This window comes from Ranitomeya variabilis, chromosome 2 (assembly GCF_051348905.1).
Source record: "Ranitomeya variabilis isolate aRanVar5 chromosome 2, aRanVar5.hap1, whole genome shotgun sequence".
Taxonomy (NCBI): domain Eukaryota; kingdom Metazoa; phylum Chordata; class Amphibia; order Anura; family Dendrobatidae; genus Ranitomeya; species Ranitomeya variabilis.
Genome location: NC_135233.1, coordinates 308,563,706 through 308,589,325, shown reverse-complemented (window position 1 = coordinate 308,589,325; position 25,620 = coordinate 308,563,706).

The following is a 25,620-nucleotide window of genomic DNA, read 5'->3' as shown; positions in this document are numbered from 1 at the left end:
CTCTTGATAAGGGTTCTATGCCCAAATATCGTATGGTACATGATCTAAGAGAAATAAACAAAGTTCTAGATCCAATCACCCCAGTTGTACCCAATCCTCATACGTTACTATCACAGATACCAGCCAGTTCTCAAGTGTTTACTGTAATAGATCTTTCAAATGCATTTTTCTCGGTTCCTTTACACCAAGACAGTTGGCATTTGTTTGCATTTACATTTAAGGGCAAACAGTTGGCGTGGACACGCCTTCCACAGGGAATGATACACTCCCCTACTCTTTATTCAAATGCCCTACAAACAGTCCTCCAGAGGTTTGAACCCGAACCACAGGTAGTAATTTTGCAGTATGTGGATGACATACTACTTTGCTGCCCAGATCTAGAAACTGCAGAAAGGTCCACTGTAAGTTTACTATGTTTTCTAGAAAAAGAAGGGTGTAAAGTGAATAGACAAAAGCTACAAGTTTGTCAGATCAAAGTGGTCTTTCTAGGTCATTGCATTTCTCAAGGTAAAAAGCATCTTACACCTCAAAGAACTGAAGCAATAAGACAGATGAATGAGCCTAGAAATCATAAACAGCTACGAGCATTTTTAGGAATAGTGTCTCATTGTAGACAATGGATTATACATGCCAGTCAACTAATGCAACCACTGTATGACTGTGTAAAAAGTGAACCTTATTTGTTGACAAAAGAAGGTCAGATTTCGTTCCAACAATTAAAAGATGCCCTTGTTTCAGCTCCAGCGTTAGGGCTACCAGACTACACCAAACCATTTCAGCTTATGGCTGCAGAAGTTGATTCTCATGCTACAGGAGTTCTTACCCAGAAGCATGCAGGGAAACAAAGACCAATTGCATATCTTTCAGCAAGGTTAGATCCAGTAGCTAGGGCAGCGCCAACCTGTGTACGTGTAGTTGTTGCTGTCTCACTATTGTTGGACAAAGCATCAGAAATTGTCCTAGAGCATCCACTCACAGTTCAAACTACACATGATGTTTATGGGATATTAAACCAGGTCCAACCAAAACACATTTCCATGGCCAGACATTTGCGGCTACAGTGTTCTTTGCTGCTCCCCTCTACTATCACATTTGCAAGGCTTCAGACTCTTAATTTAGCAACACTGCTACCTCTCGAGTCTGAAGGGGGGAATAAGGACACTGATCCACACGCAAATTTTTTCCCTACAGACACACATGATTGTACAGAGCTCATTTTACAAGAAACAGCAGGCTTACCCAATGTATCCGAAACACCACTTCAAAATCCAGATTTAGAGCTGTTTATAGACGGTAGTAGGTTTGCAGATGACACAGGTAACTTCCATACAGGGTATGCAGTTGTGTCAGAATCTGAAACTCTCAAAGCAGAACCACTTCCACCAAAACAGTCTGCACAAGAAGCAGAACTAACAGCATTGATTGAAGCGCTAAAAATAGCTGAGAATCAGACAGCTAATATATACACTGATTCTAGGTATGCACATGGTATTGTGTTTGATTTTGGAGTAATCTGGAGAGCTAGAGGTTACATGACAGCATCAGGACAACCTGTAAAACATGCTTCTTTGATCAAACAGATCTTAGAGGCTGCACAAGAAACAAAAGAAGTAGCAGTAATTAAGGTAGCTGCACATGTGAGACTCGACACTAGGGAATCTAGGGGAAATGATAGGGCTGATAAAGCAGCCAAAGCAGCAGCAGTCAAACCCTTACGACAGGTTCATACTGTAAACCCCACAGAAAATACTGAAGATAGACTGAGACAAGCACAGGAAGATGCAGGAGAAGAGGAGAGGGATAGATGGAAAAAGGAAGGGGCAGAAGAACAAGCAGGAATTTGGAAGAAAGATGGACTAATATGTCTACCTAGAGCCTGGTACCCGATTGTAGTTGGTGGACTGCACCACCCTACTCATGTGTCTGCAAATGCAATGACACTACTGGCAAAGCAAGTCTGGTTGGCTCCAGGTTTTGGCAACTATGCAAGAGACTATTGTGCTGCATGCGCTATATGCCTGGCACATAATCCCGGACAGACAACAAAGACCCCTATGAAGCACCACGTCCGACCTCTCTATCCGTTTCAGCGATTACAAATAGACTTTATCCAGCTGCCAAAAAGTAATGGGTATGAGTATGTGTTGGTGTGTGTGGACATGTTCTCAGGGTGGCCAGAGGCCTATCCAGTTCGGAAGGCTTCAGCTAAAAACACTGCTGTAAAGCTAGTTGCCGAACTGATACCCCGTTACGGTCTCCCTGAAGTGATCGAGTCAGATAGGGGTACTCATTTCACTGGAGAAATATTTCAAAATGTACTGAGAATGTTGGGTGTTGAAAGTCAGTTACACACTCCGTACCATCCTCAAAGTTCTGGTAAGGTGGAACGCATGAATGGAACTTTAAAATTAAAAATACAGAAAGCCATGGCTGAAACAGGAAAGCCTTGGACAGAATGCCTTCCACTGGCCCTTTACTCAATACGCAATACCCCAAGGGGTAAGACTAAACTGTCTCCATATGAAATTTTGTTTGGTAGGACTGCCAATTTAGGATGTTATTTTCCACAGCAACTTGTGTTAAATATTGAGTCATTGACTTCTTATGTGCAAAATCTTCAGAAACAATTAACTAAGGTGCATGCACAAGTTTTTGCTTCCCTTCCAGATCCTGACAACATTGAAGGAAGTCACAAGTTGGAACCAGGTGATCAAGTCTATGTAAAAAGACACACCAGAAAGGCTCTAGAACCAAGGTTTGACGGACCCTTCCAAGTCCTGTTGACAACACCTACATCAGTCAAGCTTGAAGGAAAGGCATCATGGATACATGCAAGCCATTGCAAAAAAAGCAGTATAAACTCATGATATTGATGTTAATAGTATTAACCACGACAAAGGCATGGGAAAGACTAAATTCTCTAACCCCTTTGAACAATAGATTCGTACAACATCATAGAAAATTAGTGCATGACTTGTTAAACAATACACAAACCCTGACAGATTGTTGGATCTGTACCCATTCACCGGTATCAGCCACAAGTATACCTTTCCTAGCAGTTCCCGTATCAGCAGAAGAAATATTCGCTTGGCCTAATTGTTCAGACAACCTGGCCAACAACCAAACTGGTAATGCTAGGCTGTGGAATACTACAATCGCCATACCAATTGTGGGATGGGTAGAATTTCCTTGGTGGCAGGGTAATCTCTCAGGGAGTAATACACATCTACAATATTTAGCATTCAAGGGAGGAAAATGGGTACCTAGGAATAAGACTGGATTAACTGATCTAGGACAGGTCCCCACTAAAAATCTACAGCTCAGTTTCAGTACAACCGCCGATCCCTCTGATGCTTTCAAACCTGTAGTATTGGAAAGATACATACACAATAGAAATTGGGAACATTCTGAGTTGTTCCCTCAAGGTAATGCAAGCGATTGTACAAGCAAACCGGGGAACCTGGTTTGTAATGAATCTGATGAGTATGACATTTAAATTAAAGGACGTACAACGACTCAGAGATCAGTATGACAAAGATAATGACCAGAGTAAGGATAGCTGGTGGTCAGATACCTTTTCTTTTCTTGGCCCAGCCAACTGGTTCGGAGGAATCGGTGGGTGGGTTGCTGGGATTATGCAGAGCATTATACATATAGTTATAATTATTGTAGTCATATACGTACTATTCCAGATTGTGCTCAAGGGTATCTCAGTATGCACAGATAAACTTTGTGTAATAGATGCAAGAGTATAAATTTTTTTTTTCTTTTCTTATGTTATCTTCTAGTGATTCTAATTATTATTACTGTATTAACTTTTTGTTGTTTCATAAATGTTTTAGTATACTGCCGTATAAAGAAAAAAAGAATGAACAAACTTATTGCAAAACAAAGAAAAGGTTGCGAGAGTTAAACGGAAGAATTAATACTAGATTTGATTCTCTTATTGAATACAAGCATGTACATGTGTAATACCAAAAATAAAGGCTTTGTCTTTAGCCCTGTGGTAATAAAAATAAAAGAATATGTCAAAGGGGGGAATTGTGGAGATCAGACTGAAAGAATCCATTGTGTCTTTCTCCTGAGACATCTGGCTTATTTCAAGAAACTTAAGCAAAGTTGACATTTCCTTTTATGGACGCATTCCTTCTTGACATTGTAACCTTTTACCTACATACCAGAAACTGAACCTTATCTCTAGTATAGACTGTTTTTGTAAAAGGATGTGAAATATGAGCGCTTGTGCGCATGTCTGTAAAATGTTTAACTTTTTGCTATAAAAAGGAGGGGGTAGAGCCCAGTGAGTCAGACGTGCTCCTGGGCTTCCCCTGTATATGATCACACAACCTTTTGTGCTGCGTGTCATTTCACTCGGATCCCTACCTCTAGTAAGCCAGGGACTGAGAAGGACTTAACACCGGCTTTTCACAGATATCGCGCTGAAGTAAATATAAATACAGACTATATATATATGTGTGTCTCAATGACATATATATATATATATATATATATATATATATATATATATATATATATATATATACTGTATATATGTTTTCCCGAACATTTGAGCACATAAATCCATTAGATGTCGGTTTTGCAAGCCTGCGAGAAAATCTCGCAGTACGGATGCCATACGGATTACATACGGAGGATGCCATGCGCAAAATACGCTGACACACCCTGCCTACGGATCACTATTTTGGGAACATTTCTCCGTATTACGGCCGTAAAATACGGACCGTATTGTCTTACGCCAAGTGTGACGCCGGCCTAAGAGATATGCTTTATAGCAGCCGCTTGGATAAAAGGAATGAATAAGCATGTTCATAGACTCTATGGGATAGTTTTCTAGACATGCCCAGTAATCTGTACAGAGGTCCTTGTTCAGGGAGCGAGAGGAGGTTAGCAGTGACCATCATCCATTCTATTGGAAGTAGTGTTCTCCTGTGTTACCTACTGTATATATAATTGTTACCTGTCAATGTAATCTTTCCTGTAGTTATATTTTATCTAGATAGAACAGGGAGTATTAACCTATTTTTATTCTTAGTAATCAGTGTGAAAATGTCAGAATTAAAAAAAACATGAATAGACACATAGCAAATAACATAATAAAATCTCAGACATTCTTAAAACAATATGTATCCTTTGGATGACTCAATCCCTTTTTGTTATAGGGGTCACCTTATAGCATGGTGATAACAGATCCCAGATTCAGGTCCCAGGAGCAACCATCGATGAGAGGACCTGGCAAAAAGTGTTCCCTTGTTCCCTGCAGCACCACTACTGGAGAAATGAAGTACCGTATATACTCGAGTATAAGCCGAGATTTTCAGCCAAATGTTTTTAGCTTGAAAGTGCCCCTTTCGGCTTATACTCAAGTCATTGACCCAGGGGGTCGGCGGGGGGTGAGCAGAGGCTGTCACATCATTCTCACCTGCTCCTGGCGCGGTCCCTGCTTCTCAGATTGTCTCCGATGCCGGCAGCTTGTTCCAGTGTTCAGCGGTCACATGGTACTGCTCATTAAGGTAATGAATATGAACGCATATTCATTACTTTAGTGAGCGGTACCATGTGACCACTGAACACAGGAACAAGCTGACAAGCTGCCAGCATCAGAGACCATCGCATCGGAGAAGCAGGGACCGCGCCAGGAGGGTGAGTATAACGGGGGAGGGGAAGCCATGCGATATTCACCTGTCCCCATTCTACCGCCGTTATCTGTCTTCCGCGTCCTCTGGCTGTGACGTTCAGGTCAGAGGGTGCGATGACGTGTTTAGTGTGCATGCCACCCTCTGTCTGAACAGTCACTGCACAGAGCCGGAAGACAGAGTGGCACACGGCGGTGGAACGGGGACAGGTGAATATCACAAGTGCCGGGGGCCTGAGAGGCTAGTATGCCATTTTTTTTTTATCGCAGCAGTATATGGAGCATAATATGCTATGGAGCATCTTATTTCTAGATTGTAAGCTCTCACGAGCAGGGTCGTCTTATTTTGCTTTAATTATTGTATTGTTAACATTGTTACTTATGACTGTTGTGTTTGAAACTGTTAAACTGTAAAGCGCTGTGGAATATGTTGGTGCTATATAAATAAAGATTATTATTATGGGGCCATCAACCTTTGTGCATCATTATATGGGGCATAATCTATGTAGCATCTTATGGTCTTATGGGGCCATCAACCTTTGTGCGGCATTATATGGTTCATATTTTTTGTATGGAGCATCTTATGGGGCCATCATGAACTGTATGGAGCATTATATGGGGCTCCTGATTCAATATGGATATTCAAAAACACTTAACCTACTGATATCTCAATCAAATTTACTTTTATTGGTATCTATTTTTATTTTTGAAATTTACCGGTAGCTGCTGCATTTCCCACCCTAGGCTTATACTCGAGTCATTAAGTTTTCCCAGTCTTTTGTGGCAAAATTAGGGGTTTTGGCTTACACTCGGGTCGGCTTTAACTCGAGTATATACGGTAGATATTTATCATGCATTTTGTAAGACAGATAACTCATGAATTGTTTAACATGTTACTTTCATTGTCAGTCTGTGTTACTTATGGTCCTCATTAAATGTATCCCATGCTATGAAACATCATTCTGTTGTCTTTTGACGTGACCCCAATAATTGTCGCCATATTCATCTTCACTGTTTGTTTCTGCATAAAATATGGAGTATCCCCTATCTCACATTTCCACTTTTTCTGCAAATAAATTTTCTAGCAACAAAAAAGAGATAAATTATGTCTCCTATTTCCTTTAATATAACATGTAAACTGAAACAGAACTGAAACTTGATATTAGTTTGGAAATATTATGCAGGAGAAACAATGTGCTTTTTTTCCACTCTGTAGTGTCACAATTTAAATACACTTCCCAGCATTCACTGCAACTTTTTAAAAAGAAAAAAATAGGGTACCCTAAGGGTAATGTCCACAGCTCACATGTACTGCTTCCAAAGTGCTGCTATTTCCTGATCGTGGGCTGATAGCCTTAGGCCTTATGCACAAGTCAGTGTTTTGGGTCAGTATTATCGGTATTGGTAAGCAGTGTCCCCAAGTTTTTCTCACTGTATGTACCACTCCTTACAGGCACACAGCTATGACACAGTTCTGAGCTGAAGTTGATCACAGAGGACTTATTCAAGTTTCTTTTCATCACACAGAATCACTTTTCTTCATGCAATGCTTCATCAAAATATCTGAAAGTCTCTTTACAGATAACTTCTCTTCACAGATAACGTCTTTTTACACAGTGTCTAAGCAGGGCCGTATTTAGAGTTTATGCCGCCCTAGGCACTTTTCGTGCTGCCTCCCCCATTGGTGAGTATGACTAATGCAGTGACTTAGGCTACTTTCACATCAGCGATTTTTGCCATTTGGGGCAGATCCAGCAGCTTTTCCGCATCTGCCGCGTAACGGATCACTTACGGCAACACTGCGTTCGGCCTCACTCATTCCCTATGAGACTTGCGGACATGTGCGGCACTTGCGGTTTTGCCGCGATCCTGCAGTACTTGCGGTACTTGCAGCAACGGAAAAAAAAAGCTGTTAGCGGTGGTTTTTGTCTCACCACAAGAGCCGCACATATCTGCAAGTCCCATCAGGAATGAATGAGGCCGAATCTATGTATATGCCCATGTAGCTCTTTCAAAGACACCTCCAGCAATATTTTTATTTATTTTCTTGCTGACAGCGGGCATTTAACTAGAGCTTCCGTCACGCGGCCGTAAATATGTGCATCGCTGACCCCCATCACGTGATCGGGGGTCAGTGCTGCATTGCCATAACAACCTGAGGTATCCTCGAGACCTCTATGGTTGTTGATGCCGGATTGCTATGAGTGCCACCCTGTGGTCTACCCTCACAGCAATGCTGCAATTCTTCTACATAGAGGCGATCTATGCATCACCTCTATGTAGCAGAGCCGATCAGGCTATGCCAGCTTCTAGTCTCCCATGGAGGTTACTGAAGCATGCCAAAAGTAAAAAAAAAAAAAGTGTTTAAAAATTAAAAAAACATAAAAGTTTAAATCACCCCCCTTTCGCCCAAATCAAAATAAAAAACAAAAATAAAAATCAAACCTACACATATTTGGTAACGCTGTGTTCAGAATCGCCCGATCTATCAATAAAAAAATAAATAATAACCTGATCGCTAAACAGCGTAGCAGAAAAAAAAAATCAAAACGCCAGAATTACTTTTTTTGGTCGCCACAACATTGCATTAAAATGCAATAACAGGCGATCAAGAGAACGTATCTGCACAAAAGTTGGATCATTAAAAACGTCAGCTCGGCACACAAAAAATAAACTCTCACCCAACTCGAGATCACGAAAAATGGAGACGCTACGGGTCTCGGAAAATGGCGCAATTTTTTTTATTTTTAGCAAATTTTGGAATTTTTTTTCACCACTTAAATAAAAGAGAACCTAGACATGTTAGGTGACTATGAACTCATAATGACCTGGAGAATCATATTGACAAGTCAGTTTTAGCATTTAGTGAACCTAGCAAAAAAGCCAAACAAAAAACAAGTGTGGGGTTGCACTTTTTTTGCAATTTCACCGCACATGGACTTTTTTTCCCCTGTTTTCGAGAACACAGTATGGTAAAACCAATGGTGTCGTTCAAAAGTACAACTCGTCCTGCAAAAAATAAGCCATCACATGGCCATACTGACAAAAAAATAAAAAAGTTATGGCTTTGGGAAGAAGGAGAGTGGAAAACGAAAAAAGCTCCGGTCATGAAGTGGTTAATATAATCAAACAAGTCCCATTGTATTGATAAAGGAGATTCTTAGACTTGTAGTTCCACTTGTAGGGGAGATGGGACACATCAGAGGTGGATGGCTGCACATAACTGGAAACCATCAGAAGTAGCAGAGCTGAAGCGGTCATGTTGCCCTGTATGTGCTGTGTATTAGACCAGCAGCCCTCCGGGTCATGTCAGAACATCGCAGAGGACCGTGCTGTGACATAGTACAAGACGTAATGTGAGCAGAGTCGCTTGATGCCCAATAAATGTGGTTTATAAGAAATCACAATACGATTCCCCCAGATAACACACGACTCCCTCAGCTCTGCTAAATCCTTACTGATGCCGCCTCAGCTCTGCTACGTCCATACTGATGCCGCCTCTGCTCTGCTAAATCCTTACTGATGCTGCCTCAGCTCTGCTACGTCCATACTGATGCCACCTCTGCTCTGCTACATCCATACTGATGCCGCCTCTGCTCTGCTAAATCCTTACTGATGCCGCCTCTGCTCTGCTAAATCCTTACTGATGCTGCCTCAGCTCTGCTACGTCCATACTGATGCCGCCTCTGCTCTGCTACATCCATACTGATGCCGCCTCAGCTCTGCTACATCCATACTGATGCCGCCTCTGCTCTGCTACATCCATACTGATGCCGCCTCTGCTCTGCTACGTCCATACTGATGCCGCCTCAGTTCTGCTACATCCATACTGATGCCGCCTCAGCTCTGCTACATCCATACTGATGCCGCCTTAGCTCTGCTACGTCCATACTGATGCTGCCTCTGCTCTGCTACGTCCATACTGATGCCGCCTCAGCTCTGTCACATCCATACTCATGCCGCCTCTGGTCTGCTACGTCCATACTGATGCCACCTCTGCTCTGCTACATCCATACTGATGTTGCCTCTGCTCTGCTACGTCCATACTGATGTTGCCTCTGCTCTGCTACGTCCATACTGATGCCGCCTCTGCTCTGCTAAATCCTTACTGATGCCGCCTCTGCTCTGCTAAATCCTTACTGATGCTGCCTCAGCTCTGCTACGTCCATACTGATGCCGCCTCTGCTCTGCTACATCCATACTGATGCCGCCTCTGCTCTGCTACATCCATACTGATGCCGCCTCAGCTCTGCTACATCCATACTGATGCCGCCTCTGCTCTGCTACATCCATACTGATGCCGCCTCTGCTCTGCTACGTCCATACTGATGCCGCCTCAGTTCTGCTACATCCATACTGATGCCGCCTCAGCTCTGCTACATCCATACTGATGTGTCATGGTTCCCAATGGCAGGGAAACATCAGAACACAAAAATAACGGACGAGCTCTGGGAGATGGAATCTTGAGCTGACCGTGAGCTAAATCTACCACACAATTGATAGTAGCCAGGGAGCATACCTACGACTTCCTAGATGCCACGCGCCAGCCGGAGGACTAACTACGCCTGGTAGAGGAAGGAACAGACCTGGCTTACCTCTAGGGAAATACCCCAAAAGATGATAGCAGCCCCCCACATGTAATAACGGTGAGTTAAGAGGAAAAGACATACACAGTATGAAAGTAGATTTAGCAAAGAGAGGTCCACTTACTAGATAGCAGAAGGATACAAAAGAGGACTTCACGGTCAACTGAAAACCCTTTCAAAAACCGTCCTGAAATTACTTTAAGACTCCTGTGTCAACTCATGACACAGGAGTGGCAATTTCAGCCCGCAAGAGCTTCCAGCTACAGAGAATAACAAAAACTGCAAACTGGACAAAAGATACAAAACCAAAGGACAAAGTCCACTTAGCTGATCAGCAGACTAGTAGCAGGAACATGCAACCGAAGGCTCTGGTTACAATGATGACCGGCAAGGAAATGACTGGAGAGCAAGGCTAAATAGGAAACTCCCAAACACTGATGGAAGCAGGTGAACAGAAACAGCAAAGTGCAAACAAGTCACCAGTACCACCAGCAACCACCAGGGGAGCCCAAAAAGCAGATACACAACAGTACCCTCCCCTTAAGGAGGGGGCACCGAACCCTCACAAGAACCGCCAGGGCGATCTGGATGAGCCCTATGAAAGGCACGAACCAAATCCGAGGCATGAACATCAGAGGAAGTTACCCAAGAATTATCTTCCTGACCATAGCCCTTCCATTTAACCAGATATTGAAGTCTCCGTCTGGAAATACGGGAGTCCAAGATCTTCTCTACCACGTACTCCAATTCACCCTCCACCAGCACAGGAGCAGGAGGTTCAGTAGAAGAAACCACCGGTACCTCATATCTCCGCAACAACGACCGATGGAACACATTATGGATAGCGAAAGATGCCGGGAGGTCCAAACGAAAGGAAACAGGGTTAAGAATCTCCAAAATCCTATAAGGACCGATGAACCGAGGCTTAAATTTAGGAGACGAAACCCTCATAGGGACAAAACGGGAAGACAACCACACCAAGTCCCCAACACGAAGGTGAGGACCAACACGACGATGGCGGTTAGCAAACTGCTGAGTCCTCTCCTGGGACAATTCCAAATTATCCACCACTTGTCCCCAAATCCGATGCAACCGGTCCACTACCGCATCCACTCCAGGACAATCCGAAGATTCAACCTGACCAGATGAAAAACGCGGATGAAACCCTGAATTGCAAAAGAAAGGAGAAACCAAAGTGGCAGAACTAGATTATTAAGCGCAAACTCTGCCAATGGCAGAAAGGCAACCCAATCATCCTGATCCGCAGACACAAAACACCTCAAATAAGTCTCCAAAGTTTGATTAGTTCGCTCCGTCTGGCCATTGGTCTGAGGATGGAATGCAGACGAAAAAGACAAATCAATGCCCAACCTGGCACAGACTGCCCGCCAAAATCTAGACACGAACTGGGTACCCCTGTCAGAAACGATGTTTTCCGGAATACCATGCAAGCGAACCACATTTTGAAAAAACAGAGGGACCAACTCAGATGAGGAAGGCAACTTAGGCAATGGCACCAAATGAACCATTTTAGAAAAACGGTCACACACCACCCAGATGACAGACATCTTCTGAGAAACAGGGAGATCCGAGATAAAGTCCATAGAGATGTGCGTCCAAGGCCTCTTCGGAATAGGCAAGGGCAACAATAACCCACTAGCCCTAGAACAACAAGGCTTGGCCCGAGCACACACATCGCAAGACTGCACAAAAACACGCACATCTCGAGACAGAGAAGGCCACCAGAAGGATCTAGCCACCAAATCTCTGGTGCCAAAAATTCCCGGATGACCTGCCAGAGTAGAAGAATGGACTTCCGAGATGACTCTACTGGTCCAATCGTCAGGAACAAACAGTCTACCAGACGGACAACGATCAGGTCTATCCGCCTGAAATTCTTGCAAAGCACGTCGCAGATCTGGGGAGACAGCAGACAAAACTACCCCATCCTTAAGGACACCAGCAGGTTCAGAATTCCCAGGAGAGTCAGGCTCAAAACTCCTAGAAAGAGCATCTGCCTTCACATTCCTAGAACCCGGTAAGTACGAGACCACAAAATTAAACCGAGAAAAGAACAACGACCAACGTGCCTGTCTAGGATTCAGGCGCCTGGCAGACTCTAAATAAATCAGATTCTTGTGATCAGTCAAAACTACCACCTGATGTCTGGCACCCTCAAGCCAATGACGCCACTCCTCAAATGCCCACTTCATGGCCAAAAGCTCCCGATTACCAACATCATAGTTTCGCTCGGCGGCCGAAAATTTTCGAGAAAAGAACGCGCAAGGTCTCAGCACCGAGCAGTCGGAACTTTTCTGCGACAAGACCGCCCCCGCTCCGATCTCGGAAGCATCGACCTCAACCTGAAAGGGAAGAGAAACATCAGGCTGGCGCAACACAGGGGCAGACAAAAAGCGGCGCTTAAGCTCCCTAAAGGCCTCCACAGCAGCAGGGGACCAATTGACAACATCAGCACCCTTCTTAGTCAAATCCGTCAGAGGTTTAGCAACGCCAGAAAAACCAGCTATAAATCGACGATAAAAATTAGCAAAGCCCAAGAATTTCTGAAGACTCTTCAGAGAAGTAGGCTGCGTCCAGTCATAAATAGCCCGAACCTTGACAGGGTCCATCTCAATAGAAGAAGGGGAAAAAATGTACCCCAAAAAGGAAATCTTTTGAACCCCAAAAACACACTTTGAACCCTTTACACACAAAGAATTCTCCCGCAAAACCTGAAAAACCCTCCTGACCTGCTGAACATGAGACTCCCAGTCATCAGAAAAAATCAAAATATCATCCAAATACACAATCATAAATTTATCCAAATATTCACGGAAAATATCATGCATTAAGGACTGAAAGACCGAAGGTGCATTAGAAAGGCCGAAAGGCATTACTAAATACTCAAAATGGCCCTCAGGCGTATTAAATGCGGTTTTCCACTCATCCCCCTGCTTAATTCGCACCAAATTATACGCCCCACGAAGATCAATCTTAGAGAACCACTTAGCCCCCCTTATGCGAGCAAACAAATCAGTCAGCAAAGGCAACGGATACTGATATTTGACTGTAATTTTATTCAGGAGTCGATAATCAATACAAGGCCTCAGAGAGCCATCCTTTTTAGAGACAAAGAAAAAACCGGCTCCTAAAGGTGATGACGAAGGACGAATATGTCCCTTTTCCAGGGACTCCTTAATATACTCGCGCATAGCAGCATGTTCAGGTACAGATAGGTTAAACAAACGACCCTTTGGAAATTTACTGCCAGGAATCAGATCTATGGCGCAATCACAATCCCTGTGGGGAGGGAGTGAACCAATTTTAGGCTCTTCAAAAATATCACGATAATCGGACAAAAATGCCGGAATCTCAGAGGGAATAGATGACGAAATGGACACCAAAGGTATGTCCCCATGAACCCCCCGACATCCCCAGCTTAACACAGACATAGCTTTCCAATCAAGTACTGGGTTATGTGATTGTAACCATGGTAATTCAAGCACCAAAACATCATGTAAATTGTACAACACAAGGAAGCGAATCACCTCCTGATGGTCTGGAGTCATACGCATAGTCACTTGCGTCCAGAATTGTGGTTTATTACAAGCCAAAGGTGTGGAATCAATACCCTTCAGAGGTATAGGGACTTCCAGAGGCTCTAAATCAAACCCACAGCGCCTGGCAAAGGACCAGTCCATAAGACTCAGAGCGGCGCCAGAGTCCACATAGGCATCCACGGTAATAACTGATAATGAACAAATCAAGGTTACAGACAAAATAAATTTGGACTGCAAAGTGCCAATTGAAATAGACTTGTCAACCTTCCTAGTACGCTTGGAGCATGCTGATATAACATGAGCAGAATCACCACAATAAAAGCATAACCCATTTTTACGCCTATAATTCTGCCGCTCGCTTCTGGACATAATTCTGTCACATTGCATTTTCTCTGGCGTCTCATCAGAAGATACCGCCAAATGGTGCACGGGTTTGCGCTCCCGCAAACGCCGATCAATCTGAATAGCCATTGTCATGGACTCATTCAGACCTGTGGGCGCAGGGAACCCGACCATAACATCTTTAACGGCATCAGAAAGGCCCTCTCTGAAATTTGCCGCTAGGGCGCACTCATTCCACTGAGTAAGTACAGACCATTTACGAAATTTTTGGCAGTATATCTCAGCTTCATCTTCCCTTGAGAAAGGGCTATCAAAGCTTTTTCAGCTTGAATCTCCAAATTAGGTTCCTCATAAAGCAACCCTAAAGCCAGAAAAAACGCATCCACATTGAGCAACGCAGGATCCCCTGGTGCCAATGAAAATGCCCAATTTTGAGGGTCACCTCGCAGCAAAGAGATTACAATCTTAACCTGCTGGACAGGATCTCCTGAGGAGTGAGGTCTGAGAGAAAGGAATAATTTACAATTATATTTGAAATTCAGAAACCGAGATCTATCTCCGGAAAACACCTCTGGTGTAGGGATTTTAGGTTCAGAAATAGGAGCATGAATAACAAAATCTTGTAAATTTTGCACCTTCGTAGCAAGGTTATTTAAACCTGCAGCCAAACTCTGGGGATCCATCTTTAAACAGGTTAGCTCAGAGCCATTCAAGGATTATAAGGAGAGAAAGGCAAAGGCAGTAATTAGAGCTGAAATACAACTGATCCAACTATGGAGCAAGCATAGGGGAAAAAAAAAAAAAAAAAAAATTTACAGACTTCTTTTTTCTCTCCTTTCTTCTGCCAATAAGTTTAACACAGGCCGGTCATACTGTCATGGTTCCCAATGGCAGGGAAACATCAGAACACAAAAATAACGGACGAGCTCTGGGAAATGGAATCTTGAATCTTGAGCTGACCGTGAGCTAAATCTACCACACAACTAATAGTAGCCAGGGAGCATACCTACGACTTCCTAGATGCCACGCGCCAGCCGGAGGACTAACTACGCCTGGTAGAGGAAGGAACAGACCTGGCTTACCTCTAGGGAAATACCCCAAAAGATGATAGCAGCCCCCCACATGTAATAACGGTGAGTTAAGAGGAAAAGACATACACAGTATGAAAGTAGATTTAGCAAAGAGAGGTCCACTTACTAGATAGCAGAAGGATACAAAAGAGGACTTCACGGTCAACTGAAAACCCTTTCAAAAACCATCCTGAAATACCCCTTAATGACAGCCAATACGTCTTTTAACTGACCTGACATATAAGTGCATAGCCTCCCCATACAGGTGACAATCCAGCATCTGTCGGTTGTGCACTATAGCTGACAACTTTCTGCATCAGCCACGATTAGTGTTTGCACCGTCCAAATCTGTTTAACCCCTTAGATGCTGCTGTAACTAGTGACTACATCATTATATATGGTTAACAGAGTGTGAGGGCTTCCTTTTTATCCCAATTGGTGCCCTCAGATCATGATTGTGTGGTCCTGATGTTTGTCATGGCACTTCATGACAAAATAGCGGCCTTAGAGTCTGACTGCTGTAGTAATCTGTTCAGAAGTTAGATGCGTTTAGGTGGTAAAAATACACATTTTCATTTCAGTCATGACACTTTGCATTAATTCCTGTAAAACACCTGAAGGGTTAATAAACTACCTGACAGCAGTTTTCGATATGTCAGGGGGTGCTGTTTTTTAAATGGTATCACATTTGGGGGTTTCCCAATATATGAGACCCCTAAAGTCACTTCAAACATGGATAGGTCCCTAAAAAAATAAATTTAGCAAATTTCCTTGAAAAAATGAAAAATTGCTGCTACATTTTTAAACCTCCTAAAATGCTAACAAAATAAAATAACATTTTACAAATGGTGCTGATGTAAAGCAGACATGTGGGAAATGTTATTTATTAATGGTTTGCTGTGGTATGACCATCTGGATTAAAGGGATAATCATTCAAATTTTGAAAATTGCTAATTTTTTAACATTTTTCTCAAATTTTTGATATTTTTTATAAATAAACACAAAACATATTGACCTAAATTTTCGATTATCATAAAGTATAATGTGTCACGAAAAAACAGTCTCAAAATCACTTGGATTTGTTGAAGCGTAGCAGAGTTATTACCACATAAAGTGACACTGGTCAGATTTCAAAAATTTGGCTCCGTCACTAATGGGTTAAGACTCCTGTGTCAACTCATGACACAGGAGTGGCAATTTCAGCCCGCAAGAGCTTCCAGCTACAGAGAATAACAAAAACTGCAAACTGGACAAAAGATACAAAACCAAAGGACAAAGTCCACTTAGCTGATCAGCAGACTAGTAGCAGGAACATGCAACCGAAGGCTCTGGTTACAATGATGACCGGCAAGGAAATGACTGGAGAGCAAGGCTAAATAGGAAACTCCCAAACACTGATGGAAGCAGGTGAACAGAAACAGCAAAGTGCAAACAAGTCACCAGTACCACCAGCAACCACCAGGGGAGCCCAAAAAGCAGATACACAACACTGATGCCGCCTTAGCTCTGCTACGTCCATACTGATGCTGCCTCTGCTCTGCTACGTCCATACTGATGCCGCCTCAGCTCTGTCACATCCATACTCATGCCGCCTCTGGTCTGCTACGTCCATACTGATGCCGCCTCTGCTCTGCTACATCCATACTGATGTTGCCTCTGCTCTGCTACGTCCATACTGATGTTGCCTCTGCTCTGCTACGTCCATACTGATGCCGTCTCAGCTCTGCTACATCCATACTGATGCCGCATCAGCTCTGCTACTTCTATACTATTCTTTCTCCCCCTGAGGAAGGCACCTTGCCGAAATGCACATAGGGGTTGGGGCGTCTCCATATAGGTGTTGGTAAGATTTATTTACATTCATTTGTACTGACTACATGGATTGTTTTAGTTCGTACATTGGGGACTTGTGGACCTTGGGAGCTGGGGTTTAGTTCCAGGTATTTTTACCTCTAAACTTTATACTATGCTTCCTAACTCATAACATATGGTCCAGAGTCCATGCCTGTTACTACTTGCATATTGAGGATTCATTGACCATAGCATTGGGGGATTCGCTTTGGATCCAAAGAGGCACTATTTTGTACTTGCTGTTTATATGCATCCCCACTGTCTATGATCTATTGTCCGCATTAATTCCATTGTAGTATGTGTTTGTGACTATTTTTTGTAACTATTTTGCCCACCTAAAGGTGATGCCTTCTGTTGTTACTTTTTGGCTCACTAAGCACTATTGGCTATAAGATTTAATCTGACTTTTTATGTTGTCTAATAAAGTATTCTCCTATTGTTCTGACATACGTGGCTCTTTTGTATGTTTCTATCTACTTTTACGTTGAACCAGTTTTCTACTAGTATTGATTTGGATACCATTATATTACCTTTTGGTTAGTGTTCTAACTATTGTGCTATATTTGAAGGTATTCTTAAGCTGGAATAATCAATATGATGTGATCCATACTGATGTTGCCTCTGCTCTGCTACGTCCATACTGATGTTGCCTCTGCTCTGCTACGTCCATACTGATGCTGCCTCAGCTCTGTCACATCCATACTCATGCCGCCTCAGCTCTGCTACATCCATACTGATCCCGCCTCTGCTCTGCTACATCCATACTGATGCCGCCTCAGCTCTGCTACGTCCATACTGATGCTGCCTCTGCTCTGCTACGTCCATACTGATGCTGCCTCAGCTCTGTCACATCCATACTCATGCCGCCTCTGGTCTGCTACGTCCATACTGATGCCGCCTCTGCTCTGCTACATCCATACTGATGTTGCCTCTGCTCTGCTACGTCCATACTGATGTTGCCTCTGCTCTGCTACGTCCATACTGATGCCGCCTCAGCTCTGCTACATCCATACTGATGCCGCATCAGCTCTGCTACGTCCATACTGATGCCGCCTCTGCTCTGCCTAGTGGCAAATACGGCCCTGCCTGTAGTCAGCACTATTTCTAACCCTAAGAATAGGGGCATTGCGTTGAAGAAAGTGCAGCAAGAAGGCACTCATGTGTCGCTTCCATGAGGTCCAAGTCCATGCTGTGTTGGTGGTAAAACTCAAGGTTGCTTCCTCTGTCCTCTCCCGCCAACTGAGAGCACATCATTATCCTCTTCATTTCCTGAATGTTGCACGTCCATCACCTCATCATCCTCAATTTGTTACTCAACTTCTGCATCTTCACTAAGAGTTTGTCTGGTACCATGATTCCCCCCTTAATCGCCTGTGCGATGACAGTACAGAAATCAGAGTGGGATGTGGGAGGGATAACAATATCTCAGTTTTCAACTCTTCATCTGGGACCATCACCTCCTCATGCAGATTTTTCAACGTGTGCTCTACCATGTATATGACCGGAATAGTGATGTAGATGACAGCATTGTCAGTGCTAACCTTCTTAGCAGCCACTTTCAATCTGTTCAGAAGGGTGCAGAGGTCCTTCACCTGTGTCCACTCCGCAAGCTTGAGTTGCACCACATCTGGACTGCGTTGGCCCAGGCTATGCAAAAGGACAACCTGCACTAGGGCTTGTCGCTGCTGCCACAGCAGCTGCAACATATTCAGAGTGGAATTCCACCCTGTTGGAATATCGCTAAACAAAGGGTTAACCGATAAGCCGAAATACCTCTGTAACAATGCAAGTCGATGACCTGGGAGGGGTGATCGTCAGAAATGAGCACACAGCGACCGTGCTCTCTGCAGCAGTGCATCCAGGCCGGGATAGTGGTTGCCAAATTCCTGCACCATCAGGTTGAGGACGCGAGCCATGCAAGGCATGTGTGTGAGGTTCAATTGCATAGGGCCGCCACCAGGTTTGCACAGTTATCACACACGGCCTTCCCTGGCTCCAGGTTTAGTGGAGACAGCCATTGCTCTAACTCGGCCTGGAAACCTATCCACAACTCTTGAGCTGTGTGACTGCAATCTCCAAGACATATTAATTTAAACACTGCCTGATTGCAGTGAGCCATGGTTCCGCAGTATGGTGGTGGGGAGATTTTATATGCACTGTTGGAATGTGTGTCTTTTCAAGGGAGAGGTTGAAGGCACATTTGGAGGCCCAAGAGTAAGTGGAGGAGGCAGAAGCAGTGAAGGAAGTGTTGGATACAGAAGTTTGTCCCGCAAGCCTTGGGGATTCAAAGACTTGTGGAGCAGCTCCTTGACTGCCTGCTCCCACAGCCACCACAGTCACCCAGTGCCAAGACAGCGAGATGTAACGCCTCTGCCCATGTTTGCTTGTACAGGTGTCAGTGGTGAAATGGCAGTCATAAATGTTTTTCAGTCAACAGATGATGTCAGTGACATGCTGGTGTAGCGCAGGCACAGCTTTCTTAGAGAAGTAATGGCAACTGGTACTGGGGGACTGCAATGTCATCAACTTTTGGAAACCATTTGTATCCACCAGGCAGAAAGGCAGCATTTCAACTGCTGGACTGTGAGTGCGGTGCAGGCGGAGATGTTATGGTGGATTGAGAAAGATGTGTTCTGCTACTTGACCGAAAAGCAGCAGTCATGTCTACTTCTGTAACAGCTGACTGGCTTTCTCTCACCCCGACTGTGGTGGGTAAACAATTGTTGTTTCTGCCGATGGAGACCTGTGTGAGAAGACTTCCAATAGTGACGGAGGAGGAAGAAGCAGCAGATGAGGTTGATGGGACAGCCGGTGGTTGGGGAGGCCCTCTAGTCCACATTTTAGAGCAGTGAGATTCCCACACTAAGGCATGTTGATCACGCATGTGCAGGTTCATGTATGTCGTTGTCAAACTATTGCAATTTTTGCTTCTACTGAGGTTTTTTTTTGCAAATGTCACAGATAACATGTTGGGTCATCCTTTGCGGTCTCAAAAAATACCCAGGCTAGGCAACCCTTGCTGCCCCTGTGAACTGCATGCTTGAGACCGGTGCTGGTCGCAGCCAGAGTTGAGGCTGAGGATACAGTGCTTGTTGTGGTTGCATTACTTTGTGTCTGTGTGGGAAGCCCCAATGTAACCTCCTCATCTTCTTCCTCCTCCACCTCCTCTGCTGAGCTACGCAGCTACATACCTCTGGGTTCACACCAAATGGGATCTATAACCTCATCATCATCCTCTCTGTTCTTACACTCCTCACCTTGAAAGTCACCGTCCTCCTGCCCTGACACCACAGTACACTCCGTGTGCGCCTCTGGTATCTGAGTCTCATCAGGATCACCTCCAGCCTTGATGGTTAACGTCTGGTGATGATGGTCAGGATTCTGCTAGGATCCTACTTCGTCCAGCCCCGGATCCAACATGCAGTAATGTTGGGCCTTGGTGTGGATGCTTTCCTCTGGATTCTGTGATTCTTCGGAACAGACCTCTGATGCCCATGGAATACAATGTGTGAACAGCTCTTCAGAATGGCCCATCTGAGGTTCCCCACAGGTAGTTGGACTTTTGGAAAGTTTTGACATGAGGGTAAACAAGGGTGATTGGGGTGTCAGCGCTGAGGATTGTACTGTGTGTGATGTTAAGGTGGAGGAAGAGGAGGAGAAGCCACTTGATTCAGCACTTGCCATCCACTGGAGCACATGCTCTTTCTGAGCCTCATCTACAAGGCATACCGCTGTGCAGCTACCAAAGAAAGGGAGTCGAATAGGCTGGCCAGTAACAGATGTTGTCAGTGGTCTTCATATAGTACGAGACGGTGTTTGTTCAGTTGAGCTTTTGTTCACATTAACACCTAACCCAGGTACACGTCGAACACCAAGCCTATTCCCCCTTCCACCACAACCTCAATTTTTCCCTCTCATGTTGTAAGTAGCCTTCCCCTCTTGTACCCTGCTGTTTCACAAACTTAGGCCCACACTTGTCAGTTACCTGTCACTAAATGAGCAATCATTATTTATTTTCTTAGTGTGCCTGAACAACACTGTTATGCCTAACAATCTTTAAGTGGAAATGTTATCTTCTGATTTGCCACTGAAACACAGTATTATCACAAATGATTTGAAGTAGCTAATTGGGCCTCGTGGCTGTATCCCAATATTAGTCCTAATGAATGATTTTTAAGTGGAAATCTGTTCTTCTGATTTGCCATTGAAACAGTTTTAGCACAAACGATTTGGAGTAGCTAATGGGACTTCCAGAAACTGCCACACAGTTTTTGCACAATCTACTTTGATGCTGGAAGATCGATTTCACACAGGACAAGTTCACTTTCTGCAGCACCGGCTCTAATGCACGAGTGGCCTCTCTGCTCCGTGACACTCAGTAAATGGAGCGAGCAAAACAAGATGTCTGCTTTTTATATGGCCAGGGACATGTGACTTCGGCAATCAATCACAGAAGACCTTGTGTCATAACGTTGTGGTTGGTTTCTGTGCCCTGATTGGTTGCTGGAACCAACAGAAATAAAATTAAGTGGGAAAAAAAGCCTGCGCCATTCCAGTAATCTGTTCAGATGCTCCTTTAACCTCTCCACATCCTCTCCCCTCATCAAACATGTCCCCTCTACTCATCATACAGAACCTCCCTTCTAGCCAAAGTAATACAAAAGCATTAGTGGAAATGCGATCATTTACCGAACTGTGATTAACTTTTGCCGACTTTAAGTAAAAATGCTCGTGAAAGCGAACACAAAACCGAATGTGCTACTTTCATGCCGAATTTGAGATTGGTGAACGTTTTCCGAACCCGTCCGCTCATCTCTAGTGTTCACAAGATTCATCCTCTCAACTAAAGTCTATAGAAGCAAAGGAGACAATTAAGCCCTCCTTGCCATCAAATAAACCTCATATATAGATCTTACTGTAACTGCATAGCTCTCACTCTTCAACCTATTTATTTAAGCTCCATATTTTCTTCATAAGGTAACATCCATGTCTGATTAATTAAATCCCTATTTATTTAATGAATGTAATGATGCCAGTTCAATTACTTATTGTCATTTGGAATGTTAGATGGTTACAATTACTCTTAAAACTGATTTAATAGATACAAATAAGGCTCTATTATGTACACAGTGATCCAGGCTCGACAGCAGTATTAATTACTTATATACTTCCTTGTCAGGATAAACACTCCGTATGTAATAAACGAGCACTCTGCATACCAAACAGCTAATCTGGCTATTAAATGACACAGGTGAAAGGGATGAAGGGTAAAGCAATACTTAATACAACAAGAAAGCCAATAATTTTTATTGACTGGGCAGTAAATGTAAAATCATATGAACATATTGCCATGAGGAAGCTCTTTAAACATATCTCCCATCTGTTCTGCATCTACCAAGACTGTCCCAAATTGGGGGAGATGTCCCACTGTCTCGAAAGGTCATGGAAATGTCCAGACTTTAACAGTGTAGAATGGCAATGTTCCCTCTTCTCCTAGCCAAGCAGGCTCAGCAGCTGCAGTTCAGTTCCTCCACTGAATCAGGACCTTGGGGGACGGTCCAACATTTGGATAGGTCTCTATGCGATTATCATGTTTCCTTCTCTGCATGTAGCGTGTCTTCACCCTCAAGCCTCAGCATCCTGATCTCCTGGGGAACACATCTTTACTGAGACATGCCGATACACTCTTCTCCATGATGTGTCCGGGCAGGCCCATTGCTGGATACTGTACCCAGAAGTACTTGGGAGGCGACATAGTGAATCATTCTGCACTATGCACTATTTCTTCCATTATGAGATAATTCCTTTACCACCATGTGGATGAGCGCAAAGCTTATCTGCATATTAACTTAAGGTTTGTTTTTTTTATATAGCATTTGCATGATTAATTATGCAAACATTTATTTGATTCAATTGCAAAACATGTTTTTTTGGTCTTGTAACATGCAAATTACTCCCGATTTTTATATGTTTTAGATATTTGCACTACTATGTGATGAATCAATGAATATTGTAATTAATCATAATTATAATTTCTAGTTCTTTTGTTCAGAGTCCTGTGTTATATAGGATATATTTTATAATTCATTTTGTGTGTGTACAGTATATATATATATATATATATATATATATATATATATATATACTGCTTAAAAAAAATAAAGGGAACACTCAAATAACACATCCTAGATCTGAATGAATGAAAGTGGAAAATCAAATTACAGGCTGATCCTTTTTCAGTGGAAAAGCCTCAAAACAAGGAAATGATGCTCAGTAGTGTGTGTGGCCTCCATGTGCCTGTATGACCTCCCTACAATGTGCGGGAATGCTCCTGATGAGGCGGCGGATGGTCTCCTGAGGTATCTCCTCCCAGACCTGGACTAAAGCATCCACCAACTCCTGGACAGTCTGTGGTGCAACATTACATTGGTGGATGGTGCGAGACATGATGTCCCAGATGTGTTCAATCGGATTCATGTCTGGGGAATGGGCGGGCCAGTCTATAGCTTCAATGCCTTCATCTTGCAGGAATTGCTGACGCAGTCCAGCCACATGAGGTCTGGCATGTCCTGCATTAGGAGGAACCCAGGGCCAACCGCACCAGCATATGGTCTCACAAGGGGTCTGAGGATCTCATCTCAGTACCTAATGGCAGTCAGGCTACTTCTGGAGAGCACATGGAGGGCCGTGCGACCCTCCAAAGAAATGCCACTCCACACCATTACTGACCCACGGCCAAACCGGTAATGCTGAAGGACGTTGCAGGCAGCAGATTGCTCTCCACGGCGTCTCCAGACTCTGTCACATCTGTCACATGTGCTCAGTGTGAACCTGCTTTCATCTGTGAAGAGCACAGGGCGCCGGTGGCGAATTTGCCAATCCTGGTGATCTGTGGCAAATGCCAAGCATCCTGCACGGTCTTGGGCTGTGAGCACGACCCCCATCTGTGGACGTCGGGCACTCAGACCATCCTCATGGAGTCGGTTTCTAACTGTTTGTGCAGACACATGCACATTTGTGGCCTGCTGGAGGTCATTTTGCAGGGCTCTGGCAGTGCTCCTCCTGTTCCCCCTTGCACAAAGGCTGAGGTAGCAGTCCTGCTGCTAGGTTGTTGCCCTCCTACAGCCCCCTCCATGTCTCCTGGTATACTTGCCTGTCTCCTGGTAATGCCTTCAGCCTCTGGACACTACGCCGACAGACACAGCAAACCTTCTTGCCACAGCTCGCATTGATGTACCATCCTGGTAAGCTGCACTACCTGAGCCACTTGTGTGGGTTGTAGAGTCCGTCTCATGCTACCACAAGTGTGAAAGTACAACCAACATTCAAAAGTGACCAAAACATCAGCCAGAAAGCATTGGTACTGAGATGTGGTCTGTGGTCCCCACCTGCAGAACCACTCCTTTATTGAGTGTGGTTTGAGAATTGCCAATAATTTCCATCTGTTGTCTATTCCATTTGCACAACAGCATGTGAAATTGATTGTCAAACAGTGTTGCTTCCTAAGTGGACAGTTTGATTTCACAGAGGTTTGATTTACTTGGAGTTATATTCTGTTGTTTAAGTGTTCCCCTTATTTTTTTGAGCAGTGTGTGGGCAGCATGGTGGCTCAGTGGATAGCACTGCAGCCTTGCAGTGCTGGAGTCCTGGGTTCTAATCCCACCTTGGACAACATCTGCAAGGAGTTATAAGGTACCTTCACACGAAACGACATTATAACGATATCGCTAGCAATCCGTGACGTTGCAGCGTCCTCGCTAGCGATATCGTTTCGTTTGACACGCAGCAGCGATCAGGATCCTGCTGTGATGTCGCTGGTCGCTGAATAAAGTCCAGAACTTTATTTGGTCGTCCGATCGCTGTGTATCGTTGTGTTTGAAAGCAAAAGCAACGATACCAGCGATATTTTACACTGGTAACCAGGGTAAACATCGGGTTACTAAGCGCAGGGCCGCGCTTAGTTACCCGATGTTTACCCTGGTTACTAGCGTAAAATGTAAAAAAAACAAACAGCACATACTCACATTGCGTCCCCTGCAGTCTGCTTCCTCCTCTGACTCAGCGCCGCAAAGTGAAAGTGAAAGCAGCACAGCGGTGACGTCACCGCTCTGCTCTCACTGTACGGCGCTCAGTCAGTCAGGAAGTGGACGCAGGGGGACGTGAATGTAAGTATGTGCTGTTTGTTTTTTTTAGATTTTACGCTGGTAACCAGGGTAAACATCGGGTTACTAAGCGCGGCCCTGCGCTTAGTTACCCGATGTTTACCCTGGTTACCAGGGGACCTCGGCATCGTTGATCGCTGGAGAGCGGTCTGTGTGACAGCTCTCCAGCGACCAAACAGCGACGCTGCAGCGATCGACATCGTTGTCGCTATCGCTGCAGCGTCGCTTCGTGTGAAGGTACCTTTACAGCTCTTTAATATGTAGCTGCTTTGGTCAGTTATCTCAATCGCTCTTTAATGGGCTGCGTGGGCTATTCCATCATTAGCCCATCAGTAATTAAGCAGATAAAAGGTCTGGAGGTGAAACCACTTCACAACATGAACCCAAGTGAAGAAC